At 42.9% G+C, this 22,500-nt stretch overlaps 1 protein-coding gene across 1 annotated transcript in view; it reads left to right on the forward strand.

The window, feature by feature from the left end:
* The window catches only part of LOC138968766 (cholecystokinin receptor type A-like), a 148,790-nt gene that overhangs the window by 2,303 nt on the left and 123,987 nt on the right, over positions 1 to 22,500 (forward strand). The gene's annotated exons all lie outside the window — the stretch shown is intronic.

Genomic DNA, 22,500 nt, shown 5'->3' on the forward strand with positions numbered 1-22,500 from the left:
GCTTCTGTCTTTCTACTCTGCTAAAGCATTTAACTGGATTGGATCTTTTGTTCCTCTCTCTCTCGTTTACTCTCTCTCTTTTACTCTCTCTCTCTCTCTATCTCTCTCTCTCTCTCTCTCTCTCTCTCTCTCTCTCTCTCTCTCTCTCTCTCTCTCTCTCACAGAAGTGGACCATTCATACGCTGGTCACGGAAAGCTGCAGGATTAAAACCTTCGGACATAGAAACTCCCGAACCATGGCTGAAAAAAAAGCACATTACCTTCGGCTTTTCGATGACAATCACCCTCTACAGGCAAAGAGAATTTAAGGTTGAGAAAGAGATAGATAGAGAGAAAGAGAGAGAGAGAGAGAGAGAGAGAGAGAGAGAGAGAGAGAGAGAGAGAGAGAGAGAGAGAGAGAGAGACAGAGAGAGAGAGAGAGAAAGAGAGAGACTGAGAAACAGAGAGAGAAAGAGAGAGAGACAGAGAGACAGAGAGAGAGACAGAGAGAGAGAGACAGAGAGAGTAAGAGAAAGAGAGAGAGAGAGAGAGAGAAAGAAAGAAAGAGAGAGAGAGTGAGAGAGAGAACAACAGAGAGAGAAATAGAGAGAGAGTATACTTCGGCATATTAGAGTTAGCGCACAAGGTCACTAAGTTTGGTTTTGACCTCTACCCACCCTTCTAGACAACAACACTACACTAGTGCTTAATTGTCGCTGTGAACTTAATTGCTGTGGAGAACGGAGACGACACCCTGCTGTTGTAATTCCCTACGTCGTGAAGCATTCGCACACATAGTTTAGATCCTTACTATCGGTGAGAGTACAGGGCCAAGTGTCTCTGTTGCAGAGGCAGTTTCTGCTTTTGTTTTGGTTGGCTCTTGTTGTCGTTTTCGTCATCGTTGTTGTTTTTGTTGCTGTGGCTGTTGCTGTTGCGGGTAGAATGACAGATCGTTATCAGTTAACCCTTTTGATAGACCGCATAAGGTGGACTGGGAAACGGCGAGACGGAAAATAGCAAACTGCGAAATCTCTCCACCCCCCCCTCCCCCCAACACCATACCCCCACCCCCGCGACACCCTTACCACACCTAACCCATCATCTATAGGTTGGGCAGGTAGATCCAACGCAAAGTTCAGCAGTGCGTTATCCGTTTTCGCCGTAAGCTATAACTTACGAACACCGTATGGTGTCTGTGTTTAGCGTAATCCTATCTCTGACACGCAGAATTTAATGCACAATTACCTACTTCTCGATGCAGCGGGGTAGCTGAATCTTGATATGCCCGCAGGGTTTTGGTGGCTATAGTACTGATTTTGTGGCCGACATCGTGTCAAAAATTGCATTGGGGTCCAAGTTATAGCATGGATGCAAATTATTAGGTGATAGCATTATCATCGCGGCAGGAATTCAGAGAAAGACTGAACACACGATGTGGATAACTTAGAAAATGGGCATTCTACTGTATTGTATAAATCAAGTTCTTAGATGAGGTCGTGACGGACGAACTGATTTAGGGAATTGAATTGAACTTTATTTGACAAGGATTAAGATTTAAGGCTATGCCTTTTCTTACAATCTGTCATTGGGACGCACAAACACACAATGATAAAATAAAACATTAAAAAGTTAACAACAAAAAGAGGGAGAAATAGAGAGAGGGGTGGAAGAGAGAGAGAGAGAGAGAGAGAGAGAGAGAGAGAGAGAGAGAGAGAGAGAGAGAGAGAGAGAGAGAGAGAGAGAGAGAGAGAGAGAGAGAGAGAGAGAGAGAGAGAGAGAGAGAGATGGAGTCTTTTATATTCTTCATTTAAAATCATTTTGTACAACTGATTGATTTTATGACTTCCCAAGAGTAACTGATTGATCAGAATTAAGCGAGTACGTGGCAGACCTTGATTAACCGCTTGATCAAGACTTCCTGAACATGAATATGCAGTATTGTAGACCTAAATCAACAGCCGACAGTTAATCGAACCGACACATACCGTATAAATCAACTACAAATCGATCAGTTACGAGAATCGACAGGTCAAATACTCGAACTGTGTTAAAATCGCTAATGTTTTTGCCTGTACGCTTCGCGTCAAACCATCAATGCAACGTTACGGGCAGGATATACCTGCGCAGTTTTAGCAGCACAGACGACGCACTGCATATTGATGATGTTGCGATAGGAATTATGACGAGTCCTTGGCCTGGTTTCCTTTTACGCAACGTGTAGCGGGCTGGGATAATCTGCAGTGCGTCGTCTGTCCTGCTGAAGTTACTTAGGTGAGCGCCAGGCCTTACGGGTTTTTCTAATCAGGCGTATAAGCGACTTAAAAGAGGGAGCTTAAAACCCGTATATGAGCCAAAGTGCCCCTTGACGTTGGTTTGATTAGCTGAACAAGAGATTAGTTTGTTCTAATCCGCTACAGCAGCTTATGGTGCATATACATAAAACGTGTGGTTGGTGCATAATAATTGAGGAATGCAAAACTAAAGCGGAAATTGAAACATTGATGTTTGGACATTGATATGGGTTTGAGTGCGTAATGTCACGAGGAATATACATTGAATGGAACATGAAGAGCAGATTGTAGCTTTTCGGGGTGTGTGTCAGCACGCGCGCTTACGTGTGTGTGTGTGTGTGCAGGGTTGTGATCGCTACTTTTTAAAAAGTAGCCGCTACTTCTCCGCTACTTTAGTAAAATTTGTAGCCGCTACATTTCCGCTACTTTTTTACACAAAGTAGCCGCTACTTTTCCGCTACTTTTCAAAAAGTAGCCGCTACTTTTTCCGCTACTTTTAACTCCACACAAGCAGTAAACACAGAACAAGAAATCAAAGTCAGAATACATTTTATTTACAAAAATCTTCACTAAAAAACAAAAGTTAAAACGATCACGCAGAGCAGATTGTTTATCACATCTTTCACACCTTTCCTCCATTGTATTTGATGAGGACTCTGGCCTCAAAATTACTGTCTGTTACTCTGCCCCTGTTAGGGGTCAGGATCAGTCCTGCGGCGCTGAACAGCCGTTCAACCGCAGCAGAGCTGGGCAGAGTTGTGTTTTTCCACACAAGAACACTTTCGCAGGAGCGCAACCCAACAAGCATTTAAACAAGTCGCGTAAGGCGAAAATACAATATTTAGTCAAGTAGCTGTCGAACTCACAGAATGAAACTGAACGCAATGCCATTTTTCAGCAAGACCGTATACTCGTAGCATCGTCAGTCCACCGCTCATGGCAAAGGCAGTGAAATTGACAAAGAAGAGCGGGGTAGTAGTTGCGCTAAGAAGGATAGCACGCTTTTCTGTACCTCTCTTTGTTTTAACTTTCTGAGCGTGTTTTTAATCCAAACATATCATATCTATATGTTTTTGGAATCAGGAACCGACAAGAAATAAGAAGCAAGTGTTTTTAAATTGATTTGGACAATTTAATTTTGATAATAATTTTTATATATTTAATTTTCAGAGCTTGTTTTTAATCCGAATATAACATATTTATATGTTTTTGGAATCAGCAAATGATGGAGAATAAGATAAACGTAAATTTGGATCGTTTTATAAAAAAAATTTTTTTTTTACAATTTTCAGATTTTTAATGACCAAAGTCATTAATTAATTTTTTAACCACCAAGCTGAAATGCAATACTGAAGTCCGGGCTTTGTCGAAGATTGCTTGACCAAAATTTCAACCAATTTGGTTGAAAAATGAGGGCGTGACAGTGCCGCCTCAACTTTCACGAAAAGCCGGATATGACGTCATCAAAGACATTTATCAAAAAAATGAAAAAAAACTTTCGGGGATTTCATACCCAGGAACTCTCATGTCAAATTTCATAAAGATCGGTCCAGTAGTTTAGTCTGAATCGCTCTACACACACACACACACACACGCACGCACATACATACACCACGACCCTCGTTTCGATTCCCCCTCGATGTTAAAATATTTAGTCAAAACTTGACTAAATATAAAAACGTGTCTTCCTTCTCCTCGATGAAAGCAAAGCTTCTAAAAAATTATCCAAAAAACTCGGTAATACACGTCCGGCTGCCATCGTTTGCTCTTGAGAATGAAGTGTGAACTGAGTGTGAATGATCGATCGATCATTGAGTAGGCCTATCGCGATTCAAAACAATGTAACTTCCGGTGTAACTTCCGGTGAGTATTCGCCGAAAACACTCGTTAGCAGCTCATAAAGCTGTGACCACGCGATCAACACAAATGTCCCTAAAAGATTACACATGTAGCGGAATTTGTAGCGCAAAATCGCTATTCGCTACAAAAAAATAAGTAGCGCCGCTACTATTTCGCTACTTTTACAACTTTCGAAAAAAAAAGTAGTTTACCGCTATTCGCTACTTTTTTTTTGTAGCGGCGCTACATTTTGTAGCGGAAAGTTCCGCTACATCACAACCCTGTGTGTGTGTGTGTGTGTGTGTGTGTGTGTGTGTTGTGTGTTGTGTGTGTGTGTGTGTGTGTGTGTGTTGTGTGTTTGGCTCTTACTCGGACTTCAAGAACTAATGCGCACTTCCAAGGACGCCGCATAAATAAATAAAGAACCAAGCTCCCGCCCTGCTTTGAAGAGTCAACTATATGATTTCAATACTTGCAGGCTTGGGTCTTAACACAGAATCAACTTTGACAAGTAAACCCAATGATGAAGCTGCTTCGCTAAGGGGCTCCGCTCACATATATGTAACTTCAGCAGGACCGACGACGCACTGCAGATTATCCCAGCCCGCTACACGTTGCATGAAAGGAAAACAGGCCAAGTACTCGTCATAATCCCTATCGCGGCATAAATAATAAGCAGTGCGTCGCCTGTGCCGCTAAAACTGCGCAGGTATATTCTGCCCATAATGCTCAGACTTCCGATTCCGTGTGTATGTTCTGGTTTCTATGTCAGTATTTACATGTTGCGTTCCTTTACTACCAGGGCGTGACCTATGTCAAACGATGCTTCTCTTTTGCTCGTGTTGTTGCCGCAGAGAGAGTTCTTGAGCGTTTCCACATGTCCATTAAAAGCTTAATTTTAAGCTCAAGGGGGGTCGTTAGCGTCCTTGCTTGTACATGATGATGAAGTTTTGACGTGCGTAAATACGCCGGTTGCAAGATGATAAGATCTGCTTTCAAACAAAAACAAAATAACACACACAAATACACAAAATTAATACAAACGTACACGGAAAAACTCAACAGCCAGAAAATAACTCATCCTCGCAGCATAGATCTCTAAGAGAGAGAGAGAGAGAGAGAGAGAGAGAGAGAGAGAGAGAGAGAGAGAGAGAGAGAGAGAGAGAGAGAGAGAGAGAGAGAGAGAGAGAGAGAGAGAGAGAGAGAGAGAGGATGCATTTCACAAACACACAGACACACACACACACACACACACAGACACACACACACACACACACACACACACACACACACACACACACACACACACACACACACACACACACACACACACACACACACACACACACACACACACACTGAGCAATACTGGAGAAATAAGGGCCAGACATAATTATGACACAAAGTTCAAGAAGGGCATCCGTTTCCATGACAAGAACGCAATTTCTGGCCCCACGCCTTTATCCGTAGCGACGCGAAAAAAATAAAAAAATAAATATACAAACACCAACAAAAACTTGGAGTAGACCACGAACCCAGACGAAAGGGGTTATTTGCGTTTAAAGTTTGAGGCCAATTTGTATTTTCCGATGTTTTTGTGTTGCTTATTTTACGAAGAAAATACCAGTCCCGTTTCCGTCAGATCCAAGACGTCCACAAAGAAACAGGCAATCAAACACAGTGGCACAAACACACACAAAAACAAACGAACAAATAAACAAATAAATAAAAGAACGAATAATATTACGCACAAACGAAAGAACGAAAGAACTTGCATGAAGACCAAGACAGAAAAAGACATTGAGAAAGAAACAACCAAACAACACAAGCTTCAACCAGGGACCTATATTTAGAATATAGGTCTATGCTTCAACCAATCAACCCACCGACCAACCAACCAAAGAACCAATCAGAAAACTTAACCAAATCTTAAATTGCAAAGGATTCTAGCTCACTGTCCGTGCACCAACATTGATCCTCAGTTGATCGAACGTTGTTCTTTAAGAAAACAGTTTTTGTTTTGGAAACCTTAATTCTTCCTTCGTTCCTTCCCCCCTCCTCCACACACACACACACCATTTCTCCCTCCACTACACTCTATGCCTATTCCCTTTCCTGACAGTCGTAGACATAACAGTTTCGGGACTTGTTTCATCGACAAGCGGTACGACATGCAAGTACTTGTTTGTGAATCCGACGATCTAATTCTCCGCTATGACGTCAGAGAGCAGAGAGAGACCAACTGGTATATCAAGATGTACAAGAGTGTGGTGACGGAGCTGGAGGACTACACAATGCGCTGTCTATGTCGCTGGACCCCCCTTGGCAGCGAGGACTCTGTCGCGGAGAGGCTAAGGAGAGGGCTGCATACTACTTGGAGACCAAGACAGCTGTGATAAGACTGTACCTGGGTTGATCGGTATCAACATTACTTCTCGCGATATTGCGAACAGTCCTCGACGATGCAAACTCGAAAACACACATGACATTCTGCGGTGCAAAAGCAAACACACGATTGTGGCTAACCAATATCGTACATCGCACTAACATTCTTCGGTTCAAATACTTCGAAAAGATCATGTACTTGGGCCTCAAACCCCCCATCCCCTTGCGGGTGACCTACAGCAAATATACCATTCGTGTTCGTATGCCTTTCCTGACATGCATGCTGAATAGAGAGAGATCAGTGCGTTCGATGTTATGTTATGTTATATGAAGTCTTATATCGCGCGCGTATCTCCAGACTCGGACTCAAGGCGCAGGGATCTATTTATGCCGTGTGAGATGGAATTTTTTACACAATACATCACGCATTCACATCGACCAGCAGATCGCAGCCATTTCGGCGCATATCCTACTTTTCACGGCCTATTATTCCAAGTCACACGGGTATTTTGGTGGACATTTTTTATCAATGCCTATACAATTTTGCCAGGAAAGACCCTTTTGTCAATCGTGGGATCTTTAACGTGCACACCCCAATGTAGTGTACACGAAGGGACCTCGGTTTTTCGTCTCATCCGAAAGACTAGCACTTGAACCCACCACCTAGGTTAGGAAAGGGGGGGGAGAAAATTGCTAACGCCCTGACCCAGGGTCGAACTCGCAACCTCTCGCTTCCGAGCGCAAGTGCGTTACCACTCGGCCACCCAGTCCGATAAGACTCATCAAGAAGTATGAATAAGACCCACCGTCAATAGCGATTGATATGCTAGCATAAAACAAACAATCTCTGTTTGAAAGAGATCGATGGAAAAGCACGTATTTCCAAACCTTGACAGCTGCTTCAGGGGTTTATTGCATATTTACTCTGAACTCACTCGCAGCTGGTAGTCTGTGTGAGAGAAAGATTTATTTTTCATTGCCTGACAAATCGAAGTTTTTGTACAACACCCGGAGAAAAAGGGCAACCAGGATGTGTTGTTGTAGAACCGACAACTTTTTTATTCTGTGGTGAAAGGGGAAAACGGTTGATAAAGAGTTCTGGGTGAATTGGTGTGTGTGTGTGTGTGTGTGTGTGTGTGTATGTGTGCCTGTGCCTGTGCCTGTGCGTGTGTGTGTGTATGTATGTGTGTGTGTGAGTGCGTGTGTGTGTGTGTGTGTGTGTGTGTGTGTGTGTGTGTGTGTGTGTGTGTGTGTGTGTGTTCAGAGGGAAAGAGAGAGAGAGAGAGAGAGAGTGTGTGAGAGAGAGAGAGTGAGAGAGTGTGTGAGAGAGAGAGAGAGAGAGAGAGAGAGAGAGAGAGAGAGAGAGAGAGAGAGAGAGAGAGAGAGAGAGAGAACCTAATAGAACAATTCATAGAAAGACAGACAGAGGGACATGTATATATTTTTCAAAAACAAATTTCCTCTCTGAAGATAAGCAGTTTTTAGTTTGTTTTATACAAGTCTAATATTCTTTCGCTAATGCTCTTTCATTGCAGAAAGATCTACCGCCCCTCCCCCCCCCCCCCACTCCATTAAGCCCTTCTCTCTCGTTTTTGACCCCTAGTTGTTTATTTGATAGTTCACAAAAAACGTGGCCTCTACGTCTACATATATTTTACATTCATCTTATTTTGTGGGTCTTTCTTCATTGCCCGAGGGTTTACATGTAACCTATCTTTTGCTTCTCTTTATACTTGCAGCTTTTTTTTCTTTCTTTTTTTCTGTTCGTCATCATTGTCTTTTATTTGTTTAAAATATATTTCTTTCATCTTTGTCTTGGCCATTTTAATCTGATATTGTTTTGTTTTTTCTCTCTTGGATCGTCTTCGTCTTGTTGTTGTTGTTCTTTTGCATCTCTCAATTTGTTCGGGGTTACTTGTCATCAAGACTTTCTTTGTTTCTGTTTTCCTTTTCTCTGCGTTTTCATTCAGCTTTCCTTCCTTTCTTTCAGCTCCGTGTCCCGTGTTGCCTTTTGGTCTTCTTGTTTTCTCTCTGAAGTTTGAGCTAATTCTTATCACTCTTGTTGCAGTCTTTCTGTTCTGCATTTTGGAAGAAAAAGGGTGTTTTTTATAGCCCCATGAAATTTGCGGAACGCATGCCAGGGCAAAAGGTTGTGATGCACGTGCTACAACAGGGTCCTGGCTATGAACATCGCTCACCAGCTTGTGTTTAAAGGTTGACACGCTGACACAATAATGCACAGAAGCAACATGCCCCCACGAAGAAAACTGAGCGATGTGGATAGAGGAAGAGCAATAGGATGGCTACAAGACGGTGTTGCTGCCAGGCAAGTGGCCCAGAGGCTTGCAGTGGCTCCCTCTGTCATCATCAGACTAAAACAGAGATTCCACGCAACTGGAAGAGTGCAGGAGCGACAACGTTCTGGTCGGCCCAGAGTCACCACACAAAGAGAGGATCGCTTCATTCAGAGGCAGGCCATGCAACAAAGAATGGCTACGGCAAACAACATTAGGCAACGCCTACAAGCTACCACTAACACTGTTGTTAGTGGTCAGTCGATCCGAAACCGCTTACACAACATTGGCTTGCGTGCAAGGCGTCCAGTCCGAGGAACAACCCTGACTGCTAATCACCGAGCAGCTCGCCGAGCCTGGTGCACTCAACATGTGAGGTGGCAACGTCAGCAGTGGGCTCAGGTCTTGTTTACAGATGAGTCCCGCTTTTGCTTGGAACCTGCTGATGGTCGCATCCGAGTGTGGAGGCGTCGCGGAGAGCGCTTCGCAGAAGGCGCTGTTCTGGAACGACAGCGTTTTGGCGGAGGCTCTGTGATGGTCTGGGGAGGGATCAGCACACGTATAAGGACACCTCTGTACCATGTAGTGGGCAACTTGACAGGTGTCCGCTACCAGAATGAGATCCTGCAACCCCTGGTCGTTCCAGCCCTCCAAGCGATCGGCCCTCGTGCGATTCTTCAGGATGACAACGCACCTCCCCATCGCTCTGCAGCTGTAAACACCTTCATCCAGCAGGCCAGGGTCAACAGGATGCTGTGGCCAGCCAACAGCCCGGACCTGAACCCCATAGAGCACATGTGGGACGAGCTTTGTCGTCGGGTACAGCAACATCACCCTCCTCCTGCCAATCTGGGTCAACTGCTGCAATGCCTCCAGCAGGAGTGGAATGGAGTTCCCAGAGCATTCATATGCAACCTGATCCACTCCATGCGCCAACGATGTGTTAAATGCCTGGCACACAACGGAGGGCACACGCGTTATTGACACTGATTCACATTGTTGTGAATTCCATTTTCGATGGTTGTCACGTTTGACACACTCTAGCTAAATTGTTGCTGCCGCGTTCGATCTTTGCTTTGTTTGTCATTACTCCTTGGTTGTTCAATTATATAATTTTTAACAAATGAAAGAATTCGGTCTTGTCTGTTTTGTGTGGCGTGCTTGTAAAAAAGTGATCCTTAACTTTTTTTGAAGAGTGTATACCCAATGCCACTTTCACACACACACACACACACACACACACACACACACACACACACACACACACACACACACACACACACACACACACACACACACCCACCCCCACACACACACACAATATGGCCTATATTTGTTCTCAGTGACTGTGGGCCCAATATCGTGCACCATTTATTTCAATTAAGGCATAGATGCTATCCCAGTGCATGTACACCCATTTACACCTCTCGTACCACATGTTCAACTTCTGCTTGATTCAAATCCGAATTGTGTTGTTTTTCTCGACTTGTTAAAGCGAAACTTTAAAGATAAGTAAAGGACGGGTGCACAAAGTTTATGTAGGTTCAAACAGAAACTGTGCCCCGATCTAAAGACAACAAAGCTTAAAAGCTAAATCAGCTTATTAAAACACTCGCGGACATTTTGAGTAAATCTGTTGTTATTCTCTGTCTCGAAATTCTCAGAATGCGCAGAATTAGGCCTACGGCTTAAAAGCAAATAATCCGTCAACGCTTACAAGTAAAAATCTCCCGAGACCTGAAAAACAACACTCAGAAAACGTCAAAAGTGGCAAGTGTTGTTCATCAAGTGTTCCGTTATTTCAGAGATGTACTTATCTTTATTGTCTTGGTTGGTTGTTCTCTATAATTATATACTTTTACTTTTAGCGGATGATTCGCTGAAACGCAGTTTATCAAGTCTCTGTCTCTCGCTTTCTTACTGTCTATGTCTGTCTGTCTGTCTCTCGCTTGCTCGCTATTCACTCGCTCGTTTGAAAACAACTCCGACTACTCCTGAAGCTATACGTCTTTTTACATTTAGTCAAGTTTTGACTAAATGTTTTAACATAGAGGGGGAATCAAGACGAGGGTCGTGGTGTATGTGTGTGTGTGTGTGTGTGTGTGTGTGTGTGTGTGTGTGTGTGTGTGTGTGTGTGTGTGTGTGTGTGTGTGTGTGTGCGTGTGTGTGTAGAGCGATTCAGCGTAAACTACTGGACCGATCTTTATGAAATTTGACATGAGAGTTCCTGGGTATGATATCCCCAGACGTTTTTTTCTTTTTTTCGATAAATGTCTTTGATGACGTCATATCCGGCTTTTTGTAAAAGTTGAGACGGCACAGTCACACCCTCATTTTTTAATCAAATTGATTGAAATGTTTGTAAAGCTATCTTCGACGAAGGCCGGACTTCGGTATTGAATTTCAGCTTGGTGGCTTAAAAATTAATTAATGACATTGGTCATTAAAAATCTGAAAATTGTAATTAAAATTATTTTTTTATAAAACGATCCAAAACTACGTTTATCTTATTTTTCATCATTTTCTGATTCCCAAATCATATAAATATGTTATATTCGGATTAAAAACAAGCTCTGAAAATTAACAATATAAAAATTATGATTAAAATTAAATGTCCAAAATCGATTTAAAAACAATTTCATCTTATTCCTTGTCCGTTCCTGATCCCAAAAACATATAGTTATGATATGTTTAGATTAAAAACACGTTCAGAAAGTTAAAAAGAATAGAGATATAGAAAAGCGTGCTATCCTCCTCAGCGCAACCGGTACCGCGCTTTTCTGGATTGTTAATTTCACTGCTTTTGCCACGAGCGGTGGACAGACGATGCTACGAGTGTACGGTCTTGCGGAAAAAATGCAATGCGTACAGTTTCATTCTGTGAGTTCGACTGAGCTTGACTAAATGTTGTACTTTCAACTTACGCGACTTGTTTTTTAATAACGAGTTATGACTAATCGTTGATTGTATGACGTTATTTGTTTATGCAGATATGAAACACAGGGACGCAGGGAAGTTTTTTTTCTTCTATTTTTTCATTTTTAAATTTTCTCTTTCATTACTTAATTGCCCCATTTCTGGGAAAATCGGGTCCCTGTATCCCAATTGAAAGTCATCAGAAACAAAGTCGCGCTACACAGCTGTGTGCGTTATTTGAAGTCTTATATCGCGCGCGTATCTCCAGACTCGGACTCAAGGCGCAGGGATCTATTTATGCCGTGTGAGATGGAATTTTTTACACAATACATCACGCATTCACATCGACCAGCAGATCGCAGCCATTTCGGCGCATATCCTACTTTTCACGGCCTATTATTCCAAGTCACACGGGTATTTTGGTGGACAATTTTTATCTATGCCTGTACAATTTTGCCAGGAAAGATCCTTTTGTCAATCGTGGGATCTTTAACGTGCACACCCCAATGTAGTGTACACGAAGGGACCTCGGTTTATCGTCTCATCCGAAAGACTAGCACTTGAACCCACCACCTAGGTTAGGAAAGGGGGGGGAGAAAATTGCTAACGCCCTGACCCAGGGTCGAACTCGCAACCTCTCGCTTCCGAGCGCAAGTGCGTTACCACTCGGCCACCCAGTCCCACCCCCCGTGTTATCAGCCACCGGCATTTCTGACAGAGTGACCAAGGTCTTTTACGTGCCACTGTGATGACACGGGGGTGGGACATGGATGCCGTCTCTGAGTCGGCACATAAAGTGACCCGTTTTCCGTCCCGACTCGGATTCGAACCCGTGACCCGCGAATCAAAAGTCCAGTACTTTACCAGGTACCAGGCCCCAAAAATATTGCACACAATTACGATCAAGTGAGGCTCACCGCTATCATGACAAGATCTAAGAAATATGAAAAATGATCGAACAAAAACCCACACACTATTGCATGCAACTGAAATAGCCGGGATCGTTAACAGAGTGAGTGCCATTGTGAATAAGGACACTACATTACCGACAGCAATTCACGTGAGACTTGGGCAAAACGGGACGGCAGGGCCTAGCAAAACATCCGATGATATACAGTCATCCGTCACTTGTAATACTGAATGGCTCTTGAATTAATTCTCCCTTTGTTGAGGACAAAGGCAAGCCTTATCTAAATACCTGAAAGGTCATGCAAAAAAGAAGCATTATCTTGTATTTTTCGGACAAATTGAGTTTTTAATGTCATGAACAAGAGCGTATACCGTGAATTTAATGAGCAGAGAAAACAAAACAACAAAGATTTTTTTTAAACACATCCATTCCACTGTTCTTAACTTAGAATAATTATCAAGTCGCTGAACGCAAAGGAACTTATCACCCATGTTTCTTAGAATTCAATTCAGGGGTAAAGGATTTACAACTGTGCACAGGGGTGTTCTATAGAGTTGTAAACTAAATAACCTGTTCAGTTTTATCTTTATTTTGCAAAAGTCGTTTGGCGTTTAGATAGAATTGACCCTGATTAGTAAAAAGCAAATCAAAAATCACTCATTTCTTTGTCACCTTCTTGGGGTTTTAAGCATACACTCGAATCGCTAGTGATTGGCTCCTCCAATGTTTGTCCGAGTTAAAGCAAGGTTATTCACTCTTTACCAACCCATACAAACCCGTCAGAGTTATTTTCGGAATTCGTCTATAGTTGTATGTTAACTGATACTTGTCGTATTCTCACAGTCGCCAGTGATCTGTTCTGTGAGTGTTGGCTGAGGCTGTCGTGCATAACTTTCTTATTGTAACATTCACTTAGCTCACAGCTCTCTGTGACCTGACAAGATATGTGACCCTCCACCACGGAATGAGTCACATGTCACCTTTGCATAATTTTCATATTTTTACATTTTCCTAAAGAGTTTTTTATGCTCTATCCAGTGGTGAAACCCGTTTTAGAAAAGAGCGAAAACTGTTTGAGTTATAAGCCTGTGACTAAAGTGACCCTCACACTGTTACCAGACACTCCCCGGACTAATATTAAACCTAGCGCAGAACCGCGCGAGGTGACATGCGACTCATTTCGTGGTGGAGGGTCACATATGTGCATGCATGAGTGTGTGTGCTGGCCCTTCTAATGTCCATTTGCATTGTATATTAAATGGACGAAGGAGACTTCGCAAAGCTCGCTGCAAAAAGCTTGGACACAGATTTTCGGTAAAGAAGACTTCACGAAGTCAGCTTCGGGCTCAATTAAGCACAACCTTGTATTCGTTCATCTTGCTGTGGGATTCCGTTGTAAACTGCAGCCATTTATCTATTGCCGTTATACCTTTGTACAAAGTCGTTGTGTCCATTGTCCATTGTCACTTCTTGACTGCTATACCTGTGAATTCGATGCTTAATCGGTCTTGTTCAAGCTTTGCCAGTTACCTGCCTAGCTTAGTTGTTATTTTTTCAAATTGTATCAATTACCATTGCGAAGTTGCAAAATCCGTCGAATAAAACGCCTTTCAGATTCTGCAAATCACCAGTAAAATAACGTGATCGCAATGTCTGTCAAAGCTTATCTCTTTTCAGGTTAAGCTAAAATGGTAATGCATTCGACTAATTAATTGGTTTTAAGTTTTGCTAAGCACCATGGTGCACGTTCTTGCATTATCCGTGGAATCGAACGCTTTTGAGTTGTGCAAATCATTAGTGCTTGGTTGAGGTTTCTGTGGCATGCAGCTTTTAAAATTGTCCGATCGGTGCCAGTGACCAGTCCATGCAAATTCATATGGTTTCAATACATGGCAAATCGAACATTGTGCTATCAATGTCTATAACCAGTGTACGATAGCGTTATCTCTTGAATCAAACTTGTTTTATTCAATTTCTGTCAATTACTGCTAAACTGTCGGAGTGTTCGTGTGTGTGTGTGTGTGTGTGTGTGTGTGTGTGTGTGTCCGTGCGTGCGTGCGTGCGTGCGTGTGAGCGTGTGAGCGAGCGTGCGTGTGTGTGTGTGTGTGTGTGTGTGTGTATGTATGTGTGTGTGTGTGTGTGTGTGTGTGTGTGTGTGTTTTAGTATGCTGCAACCATTCATACACAAACGAAGTTACAGTAGGGAAGTATTTTCAGGCACCATGTCCAAAGTGTCATTGTCTTGTCTGACAAAAGCGCTTCTTATAGACACAGGGCCAGACATATGTAAAATATGTGGCATAAAACTGAGTTTACATTTAAATGTTTAAGTGTTGTGTATAGGAGCCACAAGTCTGAAAGATGAGTGTGGGTGTGAAATATTGGACGTAAAGCTATCCTGCCAAGCTTAAGTTAGAGGTGAGAAGAAAAGATCAGAGAGAAAGTGAAGACGTGGAGAACTAGAGACAACAGATTTGCCCGTAGGACGAAAGAGACAGAGAAAGATATGGAAAGAGAGAATTAAGAATAAGAATAATAAGAATACTTTATTATCTCATAGAGAAATTCAGGGGTGGTATAACAATAATACAAACAAGACATTGATTTTACATAAAACATATAGCACTATATAACATGGACATCTTTAGAGCACTGCGCTTACATATTCTCGCACACCTACGCGTATAACGAACTATGGCTAAACATCATTGCAAAATATCATAACATACAATATATCGCAGGAAATATACGGTTGTACATAAAACCAATACGGTTGTACATAAAAACAAACATTACTACTGATTTCACTGGCAGAAGAGGGGCTGAGTCGGGTATGTGGATGTGTTTACATGTTGCTAAGGGTGATGGATTTGGGGATGAAGCTGTTTTGCAGCCTGAGTGTCCTAGTTTTGTGCGTGCGAAGTCTACGGCCAGAGGGAAGGAGTTCATAGAGGTGGGCTAGGACATGGGACCTATCTGAAGCTATCCGCCTACTCTTTCTCACCACACGCTTTTCATACAGGGACTCCACACTTGCTTGCTGCCTGCCAATCACCTTGCTACTGACATTCACCATTCGCACTAAGACATTCCTGTTCTTCACACTCAGACCTCCATACCAGGACACAAAACCAAAAGTGATGACAGACTCGATGAAAGAGCGGTAGAAAGTTTGAAGGATAGAAGAGTTCACATTCAACTTCCTAAGTTTCTGAAGGCAGTAGATGCGTGACTGACATTTTTTGTGTATGAGGGTGGTGTTTGCATTGAAGGACAGCTTATCATCGATAACTGTGCCAAGATACTTATATTCACACGCTCAACAGTCACACCATCAATCATCAGGTCAGGGACAGGGGCAGGGTTTCTTCTAAAGTCTATCAGAAGTTCTTTGGTCTTTGTCACATTTAGGTCTAAAAAGTTGTCTTTACACCAGGCGTTGAAACGTTCTACTTCTGCAAAGTAAGTTGCGTCACTATTGGAGAGATCTTCTAGCGCTGTATCATCTGAATATTTGATAAGAAGGGTGGAGTCAGTGCCACTGCAGTCGTTAGTGTAGAGTGTGAACAACACAGGGGAGATAACTGTACCCTGTGGAGAGCCTATGGAGGTGGACCTAAGGGAAGAGAGAGCTGTCTGAAAGCGGACTGACTGGGTTCTGTTAACGAGAAAGTTGATAATCCACAGGATAAGCCTTGGAGTCACGCTGTAGAGGAGAAGTTTCCGGGCCATGAGGCAGGGTTGGATAGTGTTGAAGGCAGAAGAGAAGTCTATGAAAAGAATGCGTACAAAAGAGCCAGGTTTTTCTAAGTGTGTGTATGCGTTGTGTAAGAGTGTGAGTGTGGCGTCATCTGTGCATCTGTTCTGCTTGTATGCAAACTGGAGGGGATCCTGATGGGGCTTGACCTGATGGAGCAGTCTAAAGAGGACAATGCGTTCAAAGCACTTCATAACAATAGAGGTGAGAGCTACAGGGCGATAGTCATTCAGGGTTTTGGGCTTGTTGTTCTTGGGGACAGGGCAGATCGTAGAGTTTTTCCAGAGTCTAGGCACAGTGCAATCTTTCAGAGACCAACTAAACAAACGGCTAAAAACGACGGACAACTGACAGGCACATGATCTCAAAACACGTCCACCGATGTTATCAGGACCAACTGCTTTCTTTACATTCAACTTGCTGAAAACCTTCTCAACAGTCTTGCCTTGAATTTCAAAGTCCTCCTCATCACCTGCCATATCTACCTTAAGCTGGGAAGTCACGCTGTCTAAATCATCCTTCAAATCATCTTTCTCGAATCTACAATAGAACTCGTTTAATTTCTCAGAAAATTCAACCTGTTCTTTCATCGGCATGCCATCGCTACTGGATTTTGATTTGGCCTGTCCTGACAAAGTTTTAAGTCCTTTCCATGCGTCTGCTAAGCTACCTGATTCAAACTGTGACTCTACTTTCTCTTTGTACTGTCTCTTCGCTTCCAAAATTTCTTTCCTCAACTTGTTCTGTACTACTTTCCTTTCTACTCTATCTCCAGTCTGAAATGCTACCTTTTTCTCGTTGAGTGTGGCTTTGAGAGACTTTGAAATCCAAGGTTTGTTGTTGGGGTACAATTTCACTGTCTTAGATGGAACAATCATATCCTCACAAAAATTGACATAGTCAGAAATCACTTCAGTAGCTTCGTCTACACTAACACTAGAATCAAGAAACATGTCCCAATCTGTACACTCAAAACATCCCTGCAACTGCTCTACGCTATCCTGAGACCACACCTTAACTGACTTCTTCACTACGGGTTCTGTCTGAATTTTGGGTTTGTAGGCTGGGACAAGAAATACACTATTGTGGTCTGAGTTACCTACGGGAGGGAGAACAAACGATCGGTAGGCCTTGGGGACGTTTCCATACACTAAGTCTATTGTCTTGTTCTTGCGGGTAGGGACAGTCACGTACTGGTGGAAAGTCGGTAGGTTCGTGCGTAAGTCACAGTCGTTAAAGTCACCTGCAATAAAGTTTGGGGCGTCAGGGGAGATAAGCTGCAACTCTCTGATCACATCTGCTATTTGGGCTGAGGCGTGGGAGGGGTTGGAGTGAGGGGGAGTGTAGATGACCGTAACAAAAATCTGACCAAACTCGCGGGGGAGATAACGGGGTCTAAAAGACACAGACAGTAAATCTAAATCCCGTGTGTTGAGCTGCTATCTAACCGTTACGCTTGACTTGCTACACCACCGTTCATTGAGATATAGGCCCACCCCACCACCCCACCGTTTCCCGCTAATCTTGCTGTCTCTATCTGTTCCAAAAGGCGTACCGAAACCTTCAATCGCAATAAGGAAAGTAGAAGGTGGTTGTGAAAGTTTAGAACAAAGGCGAGGGATATGTACGGGGTGATCATCGGAGAAAGAGAGAGAGAGGGAGAGAGAGAGAGAGAGAGAGAGAGAGAGAGAGAGAGAGAGAGAGAGAGAGAGAGAGAGAGAGAGAGAGAGAGAGAGAGAAAGAGAGAGAGAGAGAGAGAGAGAGAGAGAGAGAGAGAGAGAGAGAGAGAAGCAGGCAGGGAGAGGTGGAGAGGCAGGGAGAGAGAGACAGACAGACGGAAAGACAGACATGGGTGGGGGTATTTATGACAAGACAGGGATTCATAACATAAAAAGTTGATTTCCTTGCCAAACTCCCTGACACACACACATGCAACTCACACTCACTCCAGCCTGTCTCCAGATCGTTTGAAGGCTTTGTTAAGTGTGCGTGAACTGCGTCAAAAAGATAAGAAACACAAATAAAGATGAAACAGGAAGACATTGTCCCAAAGGCACGCGGCGCATGCGCAGTTTCCACTCCAACCATCCAATCGGAAACTCGCTCGCGCGTCAGTGGAGCCGGCACATGGATATCTAAAACAGTTTCGCTGAGGCCGGTAGAGACAGATTAGACAACACAGTTACGAAATGGTTTATTTTTTATTTTTTTTCATTTTGCCAATTTTTTCGCAAAAAGGATACATTCACGCTGAATGCCATGCTTTCACGCTTGCCCTTCCTTTGTGGAAGGTTTTGGTTTTGGTTTTCATTTGTGTTGCTCTCTTTTCGTTCTGTCCCTGGTCTTCCTGTTCGGGGCCCTTTGGAATCTCTCAGCTTTTTAGACCTTTCTGCACCTATTCGTTCCAAGCTTGAATTTTATTACCTGTATGTATTCGTCCATTGTTGTATTTCTCCGGGGATTTCCTTATGCTCGTACGTGCTCGCCAACCACCCTTTCCATTTGATTGAAACTTGATTTTTATTACCTGTATTTTTCCCGTGTTTATTACACCTTTAACTCCTGCACGGCCGGGGTGTGTGATAAAGATTTTATCGACAGGAAGATACTACAGGGGCTTGATGACCCCATCCCAGGAAGAGATACCCTTGTCATCAAGCTCCGCTATCAGCGAACTGTCGACTCCATCTGTTTATTCTTTTTCTTGGCGTTCTACGATTGAGATCGAATACACACACGCGCACACACACACACACACACACACACACACACACACACACACACACACACACACACACACACACACACACACACATACACACATACACACCGCACATACACACACATACACACACATACACACACACACACACACACACACACTCACACGCACCACTATAAGCATTATGCTTGTTGTTGTTTACTCTATATGCGTTTTTTTGTAAATAATGCACAAACGTTGAATTAAACAGTTTAAACACGCACAAGGTCTTTTTTTTTCTTTTTTTTTCTTTTTTAATCTGATGAGACTTCTCTCTTTATTTATGTTTTTTTTCCTTGATCTTTACTTTATGTGTTGTGTTTGTGTTGCTTTTTTCCCGCTTCTCGTTTTGGCTCAATCTGTGTGTCGACAGAAAAGAATATTTCGACATTCCCTCTGTCTTCCATATTCCTGCCTCCCGTTAAATAGATCGAAATACTGGAAACAAAATCCACCCCTGACAAAGACAAGCGGAGGATTCCGAGACAGAGACAGTAATAACACACACACACACACACACACACACACACACACACACACACACACACACACACACACACACACACACACACACACCTCTAAAATCAAAACCGAAGCGTTCCCAGCGGTATTTGCACCCAGGATAAGCTATATTCCATGTTTAATCAATCAATCAATCAATATGAGGCTTATATCGCGCGTATTTCGTGGGTACAGTTCTAAGCGCAGGGATTTGTTTTTTTTATTTTTTTTATTTGTATTTTATGCAATTTATATCGCGCACATATTCAAGGCGCAGGGATTTATTTATGCCGTGTGAGGTGGAATTATTTTTACACAATACATCACGCATTCACATCGGCCAGCAGATCGCAGCCATTATTTTCGGCGCATATCGTACTTTTCACGGCCTATTATTCCAAGTCACACGGGTATTTTGGTGGACATTTTTTTTATCTATGCCTATACAATTTTGCCAGGAAAGACCCTTTTGTCAATCGTAGTATCTTTAACGTGCACACCCCAATGTGGTGTACACGAAGGGACCTCGGTTTTTCGTCTCATCCGAAAGACTAGCACTTGAACCCACCACCTAGGTTAGGAAAGGGGGAGAAAATTGCTAACGCCCTGACCCAGGGTCGAACTCGCAACCTCTCGCTTCCGAGCGCAAGTTTGTTACCACTCGGCCACCCAGTCTGACTTGACTTGACTTGACTTACTCGGCCACCCACCGTATCTGTTACTGCGCATGGCAAAGCATCAACAAATCACTGACATCGTGACAAAAGCCCAGGGGATCACGGAGCTGAACGAACGATCCAATCACGAATGCCAAAACAAAACCGCTGGGATTATCACGGAGGGAGACAACTGTGGGGTAAAGGTGTCCCAGGTTGTTTCCCTTGATCATTATCTTCGGCAGACGACTGTTAGGAGGAGTTAGCATAAGCTGGGGACTATTGACTTTCTTGAGTTTCTTTAGGGATGGTAGTCAAGCCGTTCAAGATGTTTTTTCTGGTGGTTTTCTCTGGTTACCTCCTGTCGTAACTGTCGTTTACGAGTACTTGGATAGACATTCTTCTTGTTAGGTGCTATATGCCCTTTTGATAGCTTGTGTAGGCTTTTTCTTTCTTTTTTTCTATTTCTGTGGATTGAAGTAATGATTAAGGTCCTTAATGTTTGGCAGACAATAACATTTTTGTTAAAGAAGGAGCACGTTTTTGTTTTCTGTGTTTATTTGGTATTTTCACAACCTAACGCTTTTGTTCGTCTCTTTTGCAATTCTCTAATCCTTGTAAGCATACCTTTATTATGTTTTTCTGTTGGTGTTGCACTTTACATTCTGGTTCATTTTTATTCCCTGTTGCATTATTAAACATGCTCTCCTTCCGTTGCCTTTGAACAAAAAGTTCAAGCTTGTTCGAATTAGTAAGGCCAAAAAAAAAAGAAAAAAGATAGGTGTGGTTACGGTAACATAGCCAAAAAAAATAGGGTAGGAAGGTAGGCAATCACTTTTTTTTTTAAACTTTTTTTTCTAATGTGTACAAATTAAACCTACTTGACAGGGAAATAAGTGTGCGACTCGGGCGCTTTCGCTTTCATTGCGTTTTCTGCACTCGTTTTTGTGTGTGTGTGGTTTTTTTTTTGACAAATGTAATAAAAAGTTATAGGGTCGGCCCCTAAAAATAGGGTAGGTCGGGTTACCGTAACCACACCTATTTTTTTTTTAGGCCTAATATTAATGGAATATCTGCTACGTGGCAATTACGAGACCCACTTATGATTTTTTTTCTCTCTCTCGTGTGTTCTTTGTGAATTTAAAGGCAGCAACAAAAACAAGCACTTCTTTTATATGCCACAGGAGTTCCGTACACTTATTTAATTGGTATTTTCTCTAGAGGAAAACAATTTGATTCAGCTGGTTTAGGTTTCTGTGCTGCTTTTTATCCCAAGAAAAACGATCGGAATTTCATGTTCTGACAATCAGTTCCAAATAGCAAAAGGCTCAAATTTTAAGAGAAAAAAACCCCGACAACTGACATAAGACTTAAGGCCATGACAGACGGGCAACACAAAACAATGTTTTCGACAAAAACTCCAACTCAAAACGTTGGAAAAACACATGTTTTCAAAGCGGGGATGTCACACGCGAAACACACAGACTAGCACGCTTCCTGTTTTCACAGAAATATCGGTCAGTGTCAGCTTGACCCGTTCCAGCTACCGCGTTGTGTGCGGTCAGTTTGTACACATGCATGCATGCAGCGCCCACTGAAACGGTCAGTGTCAGGTTGACCCGTCCAGTACAGCGTACTGCGCTTGTTCGGGTTTCGGGTTTGTAAACAACACGGCTGAAAGCGCCCACTGATATTAGTGACTCTTGTCAAACGTTACAGGCTCCATATAGCTCTAGTAAGGATTCAGGGCTCCAGTACTACCTTGAATCGGTACCGCCTCTGGGTCGGCCATTTTTTTCTCTCTCTTGTTGATGCCGGAAACCGAGTCACGTGAATTGATCGTCCGCTGTTCATTGGCTGACTACCAAAACGTGTTTTCAGATTTTAGAGCAGGCTCTAAAACCAAAAACACGACGCGGAAACACGAAACAGTGTTTTCCGAAACGCGTTTTGAGGGATGTCACACGGGAAACACTCTGTTTTGTGTTTGTTTTGAGAGAAAACACTGTTTTGTGTAGTCCGTCTGTCATGGCCTTTAGTCTTGAGACAAACTTTGTTAGCTCCATAGAGAAATGTGGACGTTGTGCAGCAGACACAATACCAAAAAAAAAGCAACAGACTTTTGTCATGCACTTTTGCAAAACAACGCCACTGCATAATTATCCAAAGATGAAGAAGGAATCTAGGTCGTTAGCAAGTTGCATGCCGTAA

This window comes from Littorina saxatilis, linkage group LG6 (assembly GCF_037325665.1).
Source record: "Littorina saxatilis isolate snail1 linkage group LG6, US_GU_Lsax_2.0, whole genome shotgun sequence".
In the NCBI taxonomy this organism is placed as follows: Eukaryota; Metazoa; Mollusca; class Gastropoda; order Littorinimorpha; family Littorinidae; genus Littorina; species Littorina saxatilis.